Here is a 17848-nt window from a genome sequence, read left to right on the forward strand (position 1 = left end):
TACTTTAATTCACCCAACGTTATTTAAATCTGTGTCTATACGTAAATACCACTCTCAGTCAGTTTTTAAGTAGTAAAACATGAAAATCATGATCACAAATTAAGAAAATATTGCCTTCTTCTTAAGCATTTCAAATTATATAAAAGATGAGCTAAATAGGGTAAGATTTAAAATATGGACTTATTTTAATTATAAGTTCAGGCCAAAGTGATTTAGAGGGTAAAATCTCAAACGTAATATACTGTACTATCTATTTAATGCATGTTGCTAATTTTATGACCACGTGAATCAATAGATTAATTAGCCCAAGTCTTCTTTTGGCTGATTAAATTATCAAACCGCGCAATTAGGAAAATCTAGCTTCTTTTGCGCGCACAGTATGTTTATTGAAAGAGTTCAAGTAATATACGATTAGTTTAAACAATAAAGAGTTCAAGTAATATAAGATTAGTTTAAACAATTTTTGCATCATCCGGTCATCTTTACCACTATAGCAGATAGAGGTGATTTTAAGATTTTAAGGCAGCGATTACAGATCATCACTAAGTTAGCAGAACAACAAGACTAAATCAACATAGAAAACTTAATTAGCTTTCGTTTATAGTTTTCCTTTTAAAGCAACCGTAAGCTCTTCATGAGATTCTGTCCTCATCTCCCTTGTCCCTTGTCTATAAAAGCCAGCTAACGTTAAAACCCAACGAGTAGCCGTAGACAAAGTTATACCCTCCCCAGTATCAAAAAAGGAAAAACATAGACCAAGTTATACCTAAAGTGTTTCAAGAAAGAGTGATTTCATGGATTTAGAAGGTACTAGTTTGAGGGTATGAATGTTTCCATGGTTGGCTCATGATCACATTTCCCCTTACTTGAACGTGGCCAAGAAACTTGTAGACAGTGGATTCTATGTTTACCTATGTTCTACACATATTAATCTCAATCTTATCAAGAAAAGGATCCCCCAAAAGTATACTCTTTTTAATTCAGCTAGTTGAACTCCATCTACCAAAATTGCCTGAGCTTCCTCCTAGTTACCATACTACTCACAGCCTCCCACTCCATCTCAACCCTACACTCAAATAAGACCTCAAAATGTTAAAATTTGATTTGCTTCTCTATGATGTAATTCAACGTTGGGCGGTAGGAATCGCCCATTCACACGACATTCCAACAATAATGCTCATGACTTGCGGTGTAGCTTCATTTTCCTACTTTTTACATTCAATCATAAAGCCAGGGATAGAATTCCCTTTTCCGTCTCTTTATTTAAGGAAGGTTGAGCGAAAAAGATTTGAGGAAACGTTGGAAAAAGACATTGAAGAGAAGCATCCTGATAATAAGGACGACCCCTCAGCTGAAGAAGTACTTGTGAGGCTGTGAATAAAATCATGCTGATGAATACTTCCAGGGAAATAGAAGCAAAGTGCTTTGGTTATCTGACTGAATTGTGCTTTCCCCGATTAGATTTGTAAGTGGTGAATAGAATATGTGGATGAATTTAATCTTTTGGTTGATATGGAATTTTAGTGGGTATATATATGTTTATGTGTATATATATGAATATGATATAACGTGAGCTATGGAAGATTTTGTAAGATAATAATAATCATGAACTGAAAAGGACAAGCTAATCGACGTATAGAATGAGCTCAATTTAGTGGAACTTCTCTAATCCGGACCAAAATACTTGAGGAAATAGTTATAACATTTGTTGATTACAATCTTGTGGAATGAGAAAAAAACCAACCCCCAAAAGGAAAGGGTTTCCCTCTATTTATAGGTAATCCTTTATCGGCCCTCTAGTACAATGTTAAAACGCCTTTCTAAAAACCCTAAAATGGATAAGGCCGAGCCGTACGGTCTGACACCCGTACTGTTGTCAGCTTAAATGGCGGAACAGTTTGGCGACGCGTGGCAGTACCATAACTGATTGTCCGGACCGAAAATCAGATAAGCTTATTTGGGATCGGATCTGCTGTGTCCGGTAAACACCCTCGATGTCGAGGAAAGGTTGATCGTGCTCGTGCCCCTTCAACCTATCTCTTACTCCGTTCATATCGGACACAAATTGGTCCGGTTTTTACCGTATACAGGTAGTCCCCACGCTTTCCGAACCAGAGTTTCACCAAAGTGACAGGAAGGGGAAAAGACTCCCCCGGTGGCTTCCTTAATTAGTTCGTTCTTATCTTCAAAAACAAGCGAGAACTGTAACGTCCCCTCACACCACGTCCTTCTGACTTCGGCCACGTGTCTCAATCCGAATGGCCAGCTTCAGTAACCGCCTCAGGTCACGTCGCTTCAAGTCACATCTCATTAATATTTCGAACACGTGGCCTTTCTCAATTGGTTGGCCTCGGTATCCGCCATGTTAATTCGTCTATACAAGACAGTTACAGTCACCCTTTCACTTTTCAAATTTCACTCTTATCTTTTTTTATCTTCGTTTCTTCGCTTGATCTGATCCGTTATCTCAAATATCCTTCATCTTTAATCACCAAACCTTCAAATCTTAACTCGTCGGTTACGAGCCTTACTTTGTTCGGTATGTTTTTTGACCGAAGACTTATTGAATGATTCGCCACCAGGGCTTATTTGTGCTTTGTGAATTTAGACGTCTCCGAATTACCTGGGGCATTTTCAGTCGAGGTTTTTAATTATTTGACCTTCTTTAGACTGTTTGTTTGTAGTGGACTAGGTCCAGCGCATTTTGTACTGTTTATTTGCCCTTTTGTCAATCTTATGACGGTAGTCCCCATTCGAGGTTGTTAGTAGAGTTGGGTTCGGTTTATTGTGACATTATTGCCTTTGTCAATTTTTTGACGATAGTACCCAGTAGGGGGTTATTAAATAAGAAAACATATCCAAGACATACTTTTCAACAATACTATTTCATATCGCAAGTATTTGTACACAATTTAAAGATTTTATCTGATCCCTTCTATTCTTGTCGTAGCAAATACTATTCGGGCACGATTCGTTTGATCGTTTGGCCCTTACATTGAAACCTAGTACAGAAGGTTCGGGCTTACACAGAACAAGAAACACTAATTGCTTCGATGAGCTCTTCTTCGGTCTTGATGTGGGTATAGTAATCCCCTAGTGTTTATCCGTGAAGTATGAGCGCGGAGACACTATCCAGTCGCCTGTGATTAATTAGACTCGGATTCATAGGCACTTAGGTTCGTCTCATAGGGTAACACGTTGTACTTGTTGCCTCGTTAAAACCTTGCCGGAAAACCCACTTTCAGGATAAAACCGGGCTAAGGAAAAGAGTGCAACATGTGTTTTCAGACCTAGTTCGAATACTTTCAGAATTTATCTGGAAATGGCTTCTCATAAATAATATTTCTTCAAATAAGCCACGTTCCAGTTGTTGTGTAGCTGATGTCCGTCTACGGTTTCCAACTGATATGATTCCTTGTCCGTTATTCCGGTTACCTTATACGGCCCTTCCCAGTTCAGGCCCAATTTGCCATCATTGGGGTTCTTAGTGTGCCGCATATTTTTCGGAGTACTAAGTCCCCCACTAGAAAATGTTGAAGGTTAGCCCTCCGGTTATAGTACCTCTCCATTCACTGCTTTTGAGCTGCTAAATGGACCAGCGTATTTTCCTGTAGTTCGTTCGTTAAGTCAAGGTTTACGGCCATAGCCTCTTCGTTTGACCCGTTAGTGGCGTACCAGAACCTTAGACTCGGTTCACTAACTTCTACTGGGATTAGAGCCTTAGCCCCGTAGACTAATGAAAATGGTGTTTCTCCCATGCTTGACTTTGCCGTCATTCTGTAGGCCCATAACACCTCCGGTAACACTTCCTTCCATTCGTGCTTTGACGTCTCTAACCGTTTCCTTAAATTTTGAATTATGGTTTGGTTCTTGGATTTCGCCTGTCCATTTGCACTCAGGTGATATGGAGTTGACATAATCTTTTTGATCTTCAACCCTTCGAGAAAGTTATTTACTTTATTGCCAATGAACTGAGGATCGTTATCACAAGTTATCTCGGCTGGGATGTTGAACCGACAAATGATGTGACCCATATGAAGTTAATAACCTCCTTCTCTCTAACTTACTCAAAAGCCTACGCTTCAACCCATTTCGAAAAGTAATCAGTCATAAATAAGATAAAACGAACTTTACCTGGGGCCCATGGCAGAGGACCAATGATATCAATTCCTCACTTCATAAATGGCCAAGGGGACAAGACCAGGTGCAGTAACTCCTCCGGTTGGTGTATCATCGGCGCATGCTTTTGGCACCCGTCACAATTTACGGACAAATCTTTTCGCGTCCTCCTCCATACGGTTCCAATAATACCCGGCTCTAATGATCTTCCGAACCAAGGCTTCGGCACCAGAGTGGTTACTGCAGGTTCCTTCGTGGACTTCTCTCATCACGTAGTCCGTTTCTCTGGGTCCTAAGCATTTGGCCAGGGGACCGAAAAAAGACCGGCGATATAACTGATCGTCCACTAAATAGAATCGAGCCACTTTAGTTCGAAAGAGACCTCAATTCTTTTGGGTCGTTTGGGATTTTTCCATTGCGCAATTAGTCAATGTATTTGTTGCGCCAATCCCATGTCAGACCCATTGTATTTATCTCGGTATGACCATTTTCCACTGCCGAGTTCATCAATTGGACGACTGTGCCGGAATTGAACTCTTCTGCTTCAACCGAGGAGCCTAAGTTGGCCAATGCATCTGCCTCATTGTTCTTCTCCCTCGACACGTGTTGCATAGTCCATTCTTTAAACCGATGCAATATCACTTGAGTTTTTTCCAAGTATCTTTGCATTCGCTCATCCTTGACCTCGAAGACACCATTGACTTAGTTCACGACCAGGAGAGAATCAGATTTTGCTTCGATCACTTCGGGCCCCAAACTTCGAGCCAATTCAAAACCTACAATCATAGCCTCATACTCAGCTTCATTGTTAGTCAATTTTATAGTTCTGATTGATTGTCTAATGACGTCACTGGCGGAGGCCTTAAGAACAATTCCCAATCTGGAACCTTTTAGGTTCGATGCCCCGTCTATATGTAGAGACCAGATACCCGAAGCCTTTCCAGAGGTTACCAAAAGCTCTTTCGCTACCTCGGGAATCATGGCGGGGGTAAAGTCTGCTATAAAATCTACTAAGATTTGAGATTTAATAGTTGTTCTAGGCTTATACTCGATATCATATCCGCTAATCTCTACGGCCCATTTGGTCAATCTACCCGATAACTCCGGCTTATGCATGACATTTTTAGCGGGTAAGTAGTTACTACACATATGGGATGGCATTGAAAGTAAGGATTTAGCTTTCCTGAAGCACTTACCAATGCCAAAGCTAAATTTTAGAGGTGTGGATAACGGGTCTCCACATCTACTAAGGTCTTACTCAAATAATATAAGTGGTGAATAGAAAATGTGGATGAATTTAATCTTTTGGTTAATATGGAATTTTAGTGGGTATATATATGTTTATGTCTATATCTATGAATATGATATAACGTGAGGTGTGGTAGATTTTGTAAGATAATAATAATCGTGAACTTAAAAGGACAAGCTAATCGACGTATAGAATGAGCTCAATTTAGTGGAACTTCTCGGGTCCGGACCAAAATGCTTGAGGAAATCTTTATAACATTTGTTGATTACAATGTTGTGGAACGAGAAAAAAGCCAACCCCCAAAAGGAAAGGTTTCCCTCTATTTATAGGTAATCCTTTATGGGCCCTCTAGTACAATGTTAAAAAGCCTTTCTAAAAACCCTAAAATGGATAAGGCCCAGCCGTACGGTCTGACACCTATACTGTTATCAGTGCAAATGGTGGAACGGTTTGGCGATGCGTGGCAGTACTATAACTGATTGTCCGGACCGAAAACCGGATAAGCTTATTTGGGGTCGGATCTGCTGTGTCCGGTAAACACCCTCGATGTTGAGGCAAGGTTGATCGTGCTCGTGCCCCTTCGGCCTATCTCTTACTCTGTTCATATCGGACACAAATTGGTCCGGTTTTTACCATATACAAATTGCTCAATGGAAAATCGTTCCAATTGGTCCTGCGGTCAATGACCCCATGAATGAAGATGATGGGAATATGGACCTCATCAATTGGTTAGGAAAGAAAGATGAGCATTAAACTGTATTTGTCTCCTTTGGAAGTGAGTATTTCTTGACTATGGAAGACATGGAAAAGATAGCTTACGGATTGGAATTTAGCAACGTTAATTTCATATGGGTTGTAAGGTTTTCAAAGGGGGAAAAAGTCAAGCTTGAAGAAGCACTACCACGAGGTTTTCTTGAAAGGATTGGAGACAGGGAAAGGCTAGTGGATGGATGGGCATCACAGCCAAGAATTTTCAACCATCCAAGTACGGGAGGATTTGTAAGTCATTGTGGTTGGAATTCTGTAACGGAAAGTATAAATTTTGATGTGCAAATCATAGCCATGCCCATGCACCTTGATCAACCAATCAATGCTAGGTGTATGGTAGAAACTGGAGTGGCTGTGGAGATTGCTAGAGATGATAAAGGGTAGGTTCACAGAGAAGAGATGGCATATGTTATCAAAAGTTTAATTTGTGAGAAGACGGGAAATTTTAAGAGAAAAACTTAAGGACACTAGTGAGAATTTGAAGTCCATAAGCGGAGAAGAGATGGATGCAACCGTTCAAGAGCTAATACAACTTTGCAATAATAGCAAGTGCATTAAATCTTCTATTTAGTGTCTACGAATCTCTATCTTTATATAAACACAAAGCTAGAGATGACTTGGCACCTTTCATTGGCCAAGAAATTATTTATCCTTTTTTTATTTTTTCCTTTTTCCTTTATTTTTTGTATTTTTTTTATTGTGTGAAACTGTGCATCCGTTACTTAATTTATGTGAATAGTTGTAACTCTTTCATACTGTTATAATGATCACATCATTTTAATGGCTTAAGTTATACATATTAATAGTATAATAATTTTTTTAACCTATTATAGCATGTTAGTTACCATAATTTTAGATTATAAATTAATTATGCATTACATAAAGTTATTGATTGCTACCTTTTTAGATGATTGTATAAATATTTTTATACCATCAATTAATACATAAAACGTAAGCTTTTGTTATAATATATTGTTAGCGGGAATGAATGTATATGCCGGAGTTACTTTCTATTAAAACCATAATAGATTAGGTAAAAATATTACTAATAATTATCTTGGGTACGTAGCCGTAAGAAAATTAGAAGGGAATATGCGACATGTTATTAATGGAGACAACAAAGATGTACAGAGATTAACATCCATCTTTCTGAACTTTACTGAATTATACCACAATTGGACTTTATTTATTTATATTGCAACAGTTCAGACATATAAATCAGAAATTTGATGTCAATGAAATACTTGCATTGTATTTTACAGAACTTTTAGACATCGCACTCTGCTTGGCTTTAAGCGTTCCTAGAGCAGAGATTGGCAAGTCATGCTCATCTATGACATAGGTTGTAATTTCGATCATAGTACCAATCAGCAAATGCCTTTGTTAGAGTCTGCATATATAAAAAACTTCCTCAATTTAATAGCATGATAGAACAACTTTTTTTCTGAAATATTTTGTTTTAAAAGATCATGGAATAAAATGTTCGACAAAATAGTATAGTTGCAAGAAGATAACAAAGACAATACAAAGAATAAATTAAATAATCTCATACGTACCAAGTTGTTAATCGTGGTGACATTTGCAGGAGACCACCAAAATTGGTTCTGGCTATGATGATTGAATGAGTCAATGAAAACCCCCTTTAATTTAGGATTATCTGCTTTGGGCAAAGCAGCTAAAAATTCCGACCTAAACTCTGAAATATCAAATCAAGAAGTGTTAGACTTTACATCATCGCATAATTGAGAGGAAAAAAAAAAAAAACTAAAATTATCCCTGTTAGGTCATCTTTACTAACCTCTGAAGGTTTTGTTCTCACTGGCAGTGCAATTTCCACTTTCAATGCAACCATTAACATGATTAGCTATAGTAGTGTTTATCTGCAAAACGGTTCATGTAGAAAATAGACATTTTAAGTATGCTCCCAGTAAATAGCAAAACATAAAGCAAATCCATTATCAAATTACAACCCTTATATACGTGTCGATTTTTCTACGACAAAATCTTTGGTAATCACGAAATATAGGTCTACAGTAGTGGCCTAAGTGTGGTCGGTTATATCAAACATCTTTCACATAAAAATTGTGTGTGTATACTAGTTATATATTAAATCTTGAATACTCTAATTGAATTTTTAAGTTTGCCAGTACTGACCAAAGTAATTAAGTAGGAGTATAACAATTGATGAATATCTAATTAACTACCTGAAATTTATCATATGCTGAATTGGCAATGAAAAGTGGTGTCTTGATATCTTGTTGAATGTTCTCTGGGAACAAGCACTGCATGCAGTGAATCGGAAGATTTTTATATATGGTCATTAGTTTACTGGCCCAAAAAAAAAAAAAAAAAACTCAACACAACAATTGCTATCAATCAGTAGTTGTATGTACCAATTCTGGACTCATTTTTGAAGTGCATGATTTAGGTAACGTTTTGGCCGCTCCCTGCAGTAGCTCAGATGAATAGCAACTTATATTAAATTAAAAGTCAAACAAAGAGAAAAAGATAATTTAGGTGATAGAATTTTACATGTAAAGTAACAAGTGATGTATAAATATCTGTAAAAGCTTTTGCATGATGAGGATCCTTCCTGTAATCGGAAAGAGAGAGAGGTCCAACGTTAAATTGCAATTCTAAATATAGGAATATATCATTTCTTAAAACATTCATGCATAAATCATAAATGTAGTCTTAAAAATCTTACACACGGATAAAATAACCAGAATCAGCCATGCATTTCACTCTAGGAGTATTTGGCAATAATTGACGAAAGCGATCGCAGTATAACATTGTTGGATATGCTCCCGCAGAACTTCCGGTAAGAAGGGCCTGCAATAATTAACTTCTAATTAGTATATAGTATGTGTCAATTAATATGTATGAGATTAATAGTGAAGAATCATGTACGCGATTTTTTTTTTTTTTGGCATTTCATATCCAGAACTTACTGAGCTGATTAATCTGAAATTTTACCGAATAAGTCCATTAAGACTAACGGTCTTCTTCTTCCCATCCCCAACTCCTTCATCTACCCCCACCCCTACCCCCTAACTCCGGCCACCCCCAAACTACGGCCAGCAACCTCCCGGTGGCCTCCCCAGGTAAGTTTTCTCTTTCTCTCTCCTAGGGTTTGTGACAGCCCAATACCCACCCCCACTCCTCTTCTTCTCCTATCTTCCTTTTCTTCTTTTCTCTTCTCTCCTCTCCTTCTCTCTGGTCCGACAGATTCAAGCTTCCCGCCGTGAACAGTGTTTCCAGCGTGAACATTGATTCCGGCGTGAACAGTGATTCCGACGTCAGCAGGTTCTGTCTAACTGGAGTTGGTACCTCCGGTTTTTTAATTTTATTTTTTTAATTCTCTGTATTTTACCCTTGCTGCTAATTTGCATTCTTGCATTACTTATTTCGTTCTTGTCGTAGTAGTTACACTTTCATCTAGATTAGTACTAACTTGTGTTTTAGTATTGATTACTGCCTGGTCGAGTAGTTTATATTTGCTTTACTGGATTTGGTAGATGATGGTGGACTAGGGTCATGTTCTCGGATAGGGGTGAGGGTTAGAGGGGGTAAGTGGGTTAAGGGAGTCTCTAGTGTACGAGTAGGGTCTTGGAATATTAGGACTCTAACGGGGAAGTCCATCGAACTAGTTAAGATTCTTAAGAAGAGGAGGATCAATATAGCTTGTGTCCAGGAGACTAAATGGGTAGGATCCAGGGCTACAGATGTGGATGAGTATAAGTTATGGTTCTCAGGTAGGTCGAGGGATAGGAATGGGGTAGGCATTTTAGTAGATAATGACTTACGAGAACAGGTGGTAGGGGTTAAGAGAGTCAGCGATAGGTTGATGACGATTAAGCTAGTTGTTGGAGGGTTTATTTTGCACATTATTAGTGCTTACACGCCGCAAGCGGGCTTGGGCGAGGAGGAGAAAAGACGTTTTTGGGAGGATTTGGAGAAGATGATGGGAAGTATACCGTCCACTGAGAAGCTATTCATCGGAGGAGATTTCAATGGGCACATTGGGTCAATTTCAGGGGGATATGACGATGTGCATGGAGGTTGTGGTTTCGGGGACAGGAACGGAGGAGGAGTTGCACTGTTGGATTTTGCAAAAGCCTTTGGGCTGATGGTGGCCAATTCGAGTTTCCCGAAGAAGGAGGAGCACTTGGTAACCTTTCGTAGTTCAGTGGCTAAGACGCAGATAGACTTTTTACTCCTTAGGAAGGAAGATAAAGGTCTTTGTAAAGACTGCAAGGTGATCCCGAGTGAGAATCTATCGACCCAGCATAAGCTCTTGGTGATGGATTTAGAAATCAAGATGAGGAAGAGAAAGAAGGTCGTGGACGACAGGCCTAGGATCAAATGGGGGAGTTTGACCATGACGGGTGCCCTGGAGATGGGGGAGAAGCTGAGATCTATGGGAGCCTGGGAGAGTAGTGGGGAGGCGACCAATATGTGGGATAGGACGGCCAGTTGCATTAGGGAAGTAGCTAGAGAGGTGCTGGGGGTCTCGAAGGGTAGTCGTGGTCGGCACCGAGGGGACTGGTGGTGGAATGGAGGAGTTCAAGAGAAGGTGGAAGCAAAAAAGGTGGCGTATGAAAAGTTGGTAGACAGCAAGGATGATGAAGAGAGGCGAACGAATAGGGAATTGTACAAGATGGCGAGGAAGGAGGCAAAGTTAGCGGTTACGGCGGCAAAGACAGCAGCTTTTGAATGCCCGTATGCCGAACTAGAGGACAAAGGCGGGGATAAGAAGTTGTACAGACTAGCCAAGGCGAGGGAGAGGAAGTCGCGCGACTTGGATCAGGTGAAGTGCATCAAGGACGAGGATGGTAGGGTACTAGTGGAGGACGCTCTCATTAGACGGAGATGGCAGTCATACTTCCATAAACTCTTGAATGATGGAGGGGACAGAGATATTGTGTTGGGAGATTTGGAGTACTCCGAGAGGTGTCATGATTTTGGATATTGTAGGAATATAAAGGTTGAAGAAGTTAAGGGTGTTGTTCGTAGGATGAGTAGGGGAAGAGCGACCGGGCCCGATGAGATTCCGGGGGAATTTTGGAAGACTACAGGCAGGGTAGGTTTAGAATGGTTGACTCGACTCTTTAATGTCATCTTTAAGACGACTAAGATGCCCGAAGAATGGCGATGCAATACAATGATTCCATTGTACAAGAACAAGGGCGACATTCAAAGTTGCAACAACTACAGAGGGATCAAGCTGCTAAGCCACACTATGAAAGTGTGGGAAATGGTGGTGGAGATGAGGGTGAGGAGAGGCGTGTCTATCTCAAAGAACCAGTTTGGATTCATGTCGGGACGCTCAACTATAGAAGCTATTCATCTTGTACGGAGACTGGTGGATCAATATAGGGAGAGGAAGAGGGACTTGCACATAGTATTCATCGACCTAGAAAAGGCATACGACAAAGTGCCGAGAGAGGTTCTATAGAGATGCTTGGAGGCTAGAGGTGTACCTGTGGCGTACATTAGGGCGATCAAGGACATGTATGATGGGGCCAAGACCAGGGTAAGGACTTTGGGAGGAGACTCAGAGCACTTCCCAGTGGTGATGGGGCTGCATCAGGGATCAGCTCTTAGCCCATTTTTATTCTCTTTGGTGATCGATGGATTGACGCGGCAAATTCAAGGTGAGGTGCCATGGTGTATGTTATTTGCGGATGACATAGTCCTGATTGACGAGTCTCGCAGCGGGGTTAACGCTAAGCTGGAGGTTTGGAGACAAACTTTGGAGTCTAAAGGGTTCAAGTTGAGTAGGACCAAGACAGAGTACTTGGAGTGCAAGTTCAGTGCTATAGTACAGGAGGCTGGCGTGGAAGTGAAGCTTGGCACCCAGGTCATACAGAAGAAAGATAGTTTCAAGTATCTTGGGTCTATTATACAAGGAAATGGGGAGATTGATGATGACGTCACACATCGTATTGGTGCAGGATGGATGAAATGGAGGCTTGCTTCCGGAGTGTTGTGTGACAAGAAGGTGCCACCGAAACTTAAAGGCAAGTTCTACAAAGTGGTGGTTAGACCAACTATGTTGTATGGAGCGGAGTGTTGGCCAGTCAAGAAATCTCATGTTCAGAAGATGAAAGTGGCGGAAATGAGAATGCTGCGATGGATGTGTGGGCACACTAGGAGTGATAGGATTAGGAATGAAGTCATCCGAGACAAGGTTGGAATAGCCTCAGTGGAAGACAAGATGCGGGAAGCGAGGTTGAGATGGTTTGGGCATGTGATGCGGAGAGATGAAAATGCCCCAGTGCGGAGGTGCGAGAGGTTGTCCAGCGACGGTTTCAGAAGAGGTAGAGGTAGGCCGAAGAAGTATTGGGGGGAAGTGATTAGACAGGACATGGCGCATTTCCTGCTTACAGAGGACATGACCTTAGATAGGAGGGTATGGAGAACTCATATTAGGGTAGAAGGATAGTAGGTAGTCGCGTTTATCCTCCCTTAAGAGTAGTTATGTTGTTCTATAGTTTCTTGTCTCTTGATTTCTGCGAGTTTCTGCGAGTATCTGTTGGTTTATAATGGCTTATTCACTTTCATTGTTTTCATTTTCATAGTTATTTATAGCAGTTAATTCTCCTTTTACCATGACTTTCTTGCTTTGTTATTCCTTGCTTTCATATTGTTTTTGATACGCTTGATCATATCTAACCTTTTGTCTTGTCCTTTTTTTTTTTTTCTCTCCTCTCTTGAGCCGAGGGTCTTTCGGAAACAGCCGCCCTACCTTTTAAGGTGGGGGTTAGGTCTGCGTACACTCTACCCTCCTCAGACCCCACATAGTGGGATTATACTGGGTTTGTTGTTGTTTGTTGTTGTAAGTCCATTAAGAGGTACAAACAAAGAAGCGTTCAATTTTAATGGATGGCTTGGTGAAATTTTTCTATAAATTCGTGTTAAACCTAAACCTGTATACTACATGGATTCAATCTATATGCATGTTAGTGTAACCTAACGAACTGTATGAGATGTTACTTGTATTTAATTTCTACTTTCCTAACTTAATGTTCGTGGATATTAAGAACATTAAATGAATCTCAACCATTTCTCCTATAGCACCTCTTTTGCACTTTTATTTTACCCAAAAAACCGTTATTAGTATTATTTGCAGACATCCTCCTCCTCCACTTTATTTTTCTCATTTCTCATATACATAAATTATTTAAGCGATAATTAACATTTACTTACATTCTTCGCATTCTTTAATCCTTTTGCTAGCAGATCCTCTAATACTGCCTCAAAAATTCTTGCACCTCTGAAGTGAAGATTGGTAGCCTAAGAAAAAGGAAAAAGGAAAAAGGTAAATGTGATAAAACACTTTCATGTTATAATGATAAATACTATGTCTCAGTACTCTCAAATAACTTCGAAATTAAATTTCCATGTTCTACTAAAATACATCGAAAAAAGATGATAGAAAACATAAGGAAGGCTAGTTTCTTTTCTAGTAAGTATTATTTCAGCTGAGAAATATATCTATTATTTGAAATTATAGCTTAATTAAAATTAAAGAACGTACAGGATCAACGTGTTCGGCATCTCCGGTGAATGCTCCACCATCACAGTATCTAACAAATACTTTGTTCCAATTGTAGAACTCTGCATATTTTACATTAATTAACCATTACATTTGACTTGTTGAACTATAATAGAATAATAATGCACCGCAGATTGAGATCTTATTATATTAGTTTATTCCAAGAGAACCTGAATTTGAACTCTGATTCTTGCTAAAAATTCCTGTAAACCACCATGAACCCATATATTTTGATGAACCAAAATCGGCTTTGGAACGTTCCAGACAATCTTTGACGCTTGAGCACCATGCTCCTCCCTAATAAGAACAATGTGAGAATTCCAAAGATCCGAAAAAAAAAAAATTGAAACAGCACTATATCTAGGTAAAAATGTACTATAGTCATACTCCAAGCTCTTGATACAGTTCATATTCCGAGGGTCAAACTTCTTTATTTTGACCGTGAAGTCGGACATATAATCTTAAGTTTTTTTAAAAATAATTTAGATTTTTAAAACTACATAAAAAGTACTATATGTCACAGATTTAAAATATTTAAAGGGCATACGAATAAATCACGGTAAAAAAATTCTTTGCTTGACTCTCGAATATGAACTGTATCACATAAATTAGGACAAAGGGAGTATATGCTTACCGAAAGTTGAACAATCCAGTTTCCGGCTCCTTCTCCAAATCCTGGTTCTAAATGATATGCTGGAGGTGATCCATCCAAGCATACTGCCACATTAAAAAACGTTATTAACAGAACTATATCTACAATTAATTCAAATTTTCTAAATTAATTAATAAGTAAAGGAAATTAACCTGCTCCTTTTGACACAGCATTCTGAACGATTGTTTTTGAGACATGATATGCCTCATCTGATGTTACATTTTCTTTTGCATGTGACTCAGTGTTGATGATGGCCAATGAACAAATAAGTAAACATAAAAGAACTTGAGGATATGTTTTAGCCATCATCATCCTGTAAGACATAAAACAACAAAGGGAAATGAGAAACTGATGATATCATGGATATATGAGTACATCGCATGTTTGAGAAAAAAAAAAATATTCCACACGTACTTTTAAATATATTTGTTGCAAAACACTTAATTTGTTTTCCCCAACTAATAAATTTGAGCTATAAATAACATTCTTAGAGATTGCCGATGGTTGAAGTTAGTATCGGAAAAGTAGGCAGGCCATAGATGTGAGAAATACTAGCACCACAATTTTCTTTGAACCTCAAAGATTGTAAGGCCAACAATTTTCTGTTTGCATGATGTGGGTTATATGGAAAGTATAGGGAACACATTTCTATTTGTGATAATTATAACTTACACGTGCAATTCCAAATTTAATTACTATAAAATATCTGCATTTAATCAATGAATTAACTACACCTCAATCACATATATACCAGTTGATCGTCTTTAATTACGAATCTTATATATCCACTATTAAATCAAACTCATTTCATTCCAATACCAAATATATTGTATAAGGCGACGTCAGTGTTCTTAACATAGTTTGAGGTTCTCTTAATTAATGTCAGATTTATAAATATTTAGAAGACATAATTTCTCCACCCATAAGCAAAAGACTTCTTGCAACGACATCGAACTTTATATAAGTGCAACAACATCTAGCTAGCTAGTAAGCCAATAATAAAAAAAAAACCTTGGCTCTCTCATCTTGCCTCTCTCCTTTGAGACCATGGAGATTTAGGGCAGCCATGTCTCTCCTCAGTCTTTGGCTGCGGGAGAGCCTTCCCAAAATCCTACAAACAACACTACAAACACCAATACAAACCCTACTTATGCCGATAGATTGAATCAAACAAAATCAACAGTTTCTCAAACTAGTTTGATACCTATTGAAGTTGTTCATGGAATTCCTACACTAAAATTTACGTGAATGAACGACAAACTTTCACTAGGGAGGAGGGACTTCATCAAGCCATTATGGTTAAATTATCCACCGGGTCACCGGATTTGCCAACTTTAAGATCGATTTTGCCTAAGTTCTTCGGCATTAAGGGACATTGTCTTGTCGGGTTGCTTGCTCAAAGACAACTTCTTATTCATATGGATAAATATGATGATTTTGTGGCTGCATTATCAAGAGGCGTGAATTATTTCATGTACAGCGGCAAAGACCATCAAATTAGGATTTTCCCATGGACTATTGGATTCAACCCTAAGGAGGAGACTTCACGTGCGACAGTATGGATTTCGTTTCCAAACCTATCGACCGATTTGTTTGCTAAGAGATCTTTACTTTCCATTGCTTCAGTAGTCGGAAATCTATTTGTAACACCTCGTAAACTTGAACTAGGTGTGAATATGTAAATATCTAGTGTTAAGATGATATTTTATCTATATGAATCCATTCTTGATGAATTCAGGTGGAAAATGGTCGTTTTGAAGTCAAACCAACTAGTGAAGTTCTTAAGGGCTCTTAAATTCGCCTAAGTTTTGGTAGGTCTGTCTTCTGGACGATTTTCGTGCAAATGTGTTGATAATTTGGAAACACTTCCTCAATGAAAGTTGTAGATAATTGAAATACCTTTCCAACCATAGGTCGTGGGTCTCCATGTGACATCGGGATAAGGAGATATGGACGTTTTAAGGCAGAAAGGTCAAGTTGTTGGCCCAACCCGATTCCAAATCGGGTCAGGCCCATTTCCATTTAAGGGAAATGTTCAGCCCTAGCAGCCTCATTTTCACCTACCAATGTTCAGAATTTTAGAGAGAGAGAGAGAGAGAGGAGAGTTAGAGAGAGAAAGTGGTGAATCGATCAAGTTCGAGACCCCGAATCCCGAGGCTCGTGAAGGATAAAGTGTAGTACAAGTTGTTGCCATCGTTCTAAGCTAAAAATTGAACTTGGGGGATGTTGTCTTCGTGGTGGCTGCTCATATAAGGTATGTCTAAGATTTTAATGATGTTCTTGTCTTGATCCTTGATAGATTTAATGGGTTAGAATAGAGAAAATGACATTGAAAGTTCGGTTATAATTTTTGCATATCAAATGGCTGTTTGGGGGCTGTTTTATGATAAATTTCGTGGCTGTTTTGGGGCTATTTTGTGATAAATTTCGTGGCTGTTTTGGGTTGTTTTGGTGATAAAATTTGTGGTTGTTTTTGGGCTGTTTTGTGATAAATTTCGTGGCTGTTTTTGTGATAAAATTCGTGGCTGTTTTGGGGCTGTTTTGTGATAAAATTTGTGGTTGTTTTGGGGCTGTTTTGTGATAAAAGTTCGTGGCTGTTTTGGGGCTGTTTTGGGATAAAATTTGTGGCTGTTTTGGGGTTGTTTTGTGATAAAATTCGTGGATTTTTTGGGGCTGTTTTTGTGATAAAATTCGTGGCTGTTTTGGAGCTGTTTTGTGATAAAATTCGTGGCTGTTTTGGAGCTGTTTTGTGATAAAATTCGTGGCTGTTTTAGGGCTTTTTTGTGATAAAATTTGTGACTGTTTTGGTATGATTTAATGGATATGATTAGTTGGATATTGAAATAAAATAATTATTGATATTGTTGTTGATGTTGTTGATAAGTTGTTATTCTTGAATTTGGAAGCATAAAGTTTATTCAAGATTCTTTAAATGAATGAAAGAAAAAGCAATATTTTCATGTTTCTTGAACTCTAATTTATGTCTAAATGGTGGTTGATGTGTGTGAGAGGACAATCCCACGTTATACCTAGATGGCAACAAACCTTATATATGTATAAGCTATTATGAATGTTTTCCTCTATGGGAGATGCTTAATAATGCTAGTTAAGAGTTGGTAATGACATTTTCATTAGTGAATTGGGACATAGAAATCTTTGTAAAGAAGTTGTACGTTTTCAAAGCATTGATTGGAATGACTTATTATTTGGATATGCATAATGAACGTTAATGTTATTGATGGTGTGACAACTTTGAGACAATTTGTGAATCGGCTTCTATGCCATGGACGTTATTTTTATGTTTATGCCTAGCCATTCGGGAGGATGAGTGGTCACCGGGGATTTCATATTCTGGTGTGCTTATGCCTAGCCATTCGGGAGGATGAGTGGTCACCGGGGATTTCATATTCCAGTGTGCTTATGCCTAGCCATTCGGGAGGATGAGTGGTCATCGGGGATTTCATATTCCGGTGTGCTTACGCCTAGCCATTCGGGAGGA

The 17848-nt window shown here is 38.9% G+C and overlaps 2 pseudogenes; one reads left to right on the forward strand and one right to left on the reverse strand.

The window, feature by feature from the left end:
- Positions 1-1089: 1089 nt before the first annotated feature.
- Positions 1090-7063, forward strand: LOC132613743 (beta-D-glucosyl crocetin beta-1,6-glucosyltransferase-like; annotated as a pseudogene).
- A 153-nt stretch (positions 7064-7216) lies between these two features.
- On the reverse strand, positions 7217-14894 carry LOC132599098 (pectin acetylesterase 8-like; annotated as a pseudogene).
- Between the last annotated feature and the right edge of the window lie 2954 nt (positions 14895-17848).

This window comes from Lycium barbarum, chromosome 1 (assembly GCF_019175385.1).
Source record: "Lycium barbarum isolate Lr01 chromosome 1, ASM1917538v2, whole genome shotgun sequence".
Classification (NCBI taxonomy): domain Eukaryota; kingdom Viridiplantae; phylum Streptophyta; class Magnoliopsida; order Solanales; family Solanaceae; genus Lycium; species Lycium barbarum.